General features: G+C 38.8%; 1 non-coding gene across 1 annotated transcript; it reads right to left on the reverse strand.

The window, feature by feature from the left end:
• Positions 1–968: 968 nt before the first annotated feature.
• Positions 969–1,159, reverse strand: LOC136674220 (U2 spliceosomal RNA). Its single transcript, XR_010796023.1, has one exon. It is a non-coding gene; the product is annotated as a U2 spliceosomal RNA (small nuclear RNA).
• Positions 1,160–1,399: the final 240 nt, after the last annotated feature.

Consider the following 1,399-nt stretch of genomic DNA (forward strand, 5'->3'; position numbering starts at 1 on the left):
TGAACACCAAGACGGCTGAGATGAATAAAATGTCACTGTCATATTATAACCTTATAACTCTTATTTCTTTCAGCATTTATTCCTGCATCATTTGAAAATGACATCAATCTCCCACATTGTGAGAATGTTTAATGATGAGCAGAGAAGTCATCTTTCATTCATCCTGATCAGGGTCAGAGTGGGTCTGGAGCCTAGATCACTGGGCTCAGGAGGGGATCCCACCATGGATTTCTTGTGAAGTATTAACAATAACAATTGTCATTAAATTAATAAATAAATAAATAAATTAAAAAAGGTCAGCACTGTGGTACAACAGGTAGTGTCGCAGTCACACAACTCCAGGGACCTGGAGGTTGTGGGTTTGAGTCCCTCTCCGGGTGACTGTCTGTGAGGAGTTGGTGTATTCTCCCTGTGTCTGCGTGGGTTTCCTCCGGGTGCTCCGGTTTCCTCCCACAGTCCAAAAACACATGTTGGTAGGTGGATTGGTGACTCAAAAGTGTCCATAGGTGTGTGTGTGTTGCCCTCTCCAGGACTGATGCCCCCTCCAGGGTGTATTCCTTCCTTGCGCCCAGTGATTCCGGTGATGCTTTGGACACAATATTATCAACATGAACAGAACAAATAAAAAAATAAATAAATAAAAAGAAAAGAAAAGCAGAACAGAAAATAAACATAAACATAACTAAAAATTGTGGTTCAAATGCTGTTTGTGGTTACTTTCAGGGTCAGATTGTGAGGCTATTGAATGGAATTGTGCTTTATGCTCATAGTAAAAAAATGCTATCCATCCACAATAGTGAATCACTGCTGATTAGGGGCAGTAAACACACATACACACACAAACACACACTGGCATTAGGTGTCATGCTCAAGGACATTTCATCTGTAAGTTTTCTTGCTGGTTGCAGGGATAGAACTAGCTTCTGGTCCCAAGCCTGCTTCTTTAACTGTTAGGTTATTGCTTCCAAAAGATGCACACTGTTCCCGGAAGTATTGCAATAAACCGTCGATGCATGGAGCAGACAGAACAAGCCCTTCTTCCATTCCCCTGCTCAAAAAATCCATTTAATATATGCTCCTCATATAGAGGAAGTATCATATATTATATTGATAAGAACAGATACTGCTTTTGATCTCAGTCAGAAGGCAGAGAAACACATGAATAGGTTTGTGTGATGATGCTAATTTGTGGAGTAAAAACATATAATAATTTACAAATGTTTTACAATAATTAAAAACAGGTTTTAAGTTAATGATAATATTAAGGATAACATGTGAAATCGGTTCACACTGGATTAGCCGCTGTTGCATTTAACTAAAATCACCTACATTTTCTAAACCATCAAAAACTTAACCTGAAAGCATGTTCATTTGGTAAACAACCTCTTAGAATGTAGTT

This window comes from Hoplias malabaricus, chromosome 17 (assembly GCF_029633855.1).
Source record: "Hoplias malabaricus isolate fHopMal1 chromosome 17, fHopMal1.hap1, whole genome shotgun sequence".
In the NCBI taxonomy this organism is placed as follows: Eukaryota; Metazoa; Chordata; class Actinopteri; order Characiformes; family Erythrinidae; genus Hoplias; species Hoplias malabaricus.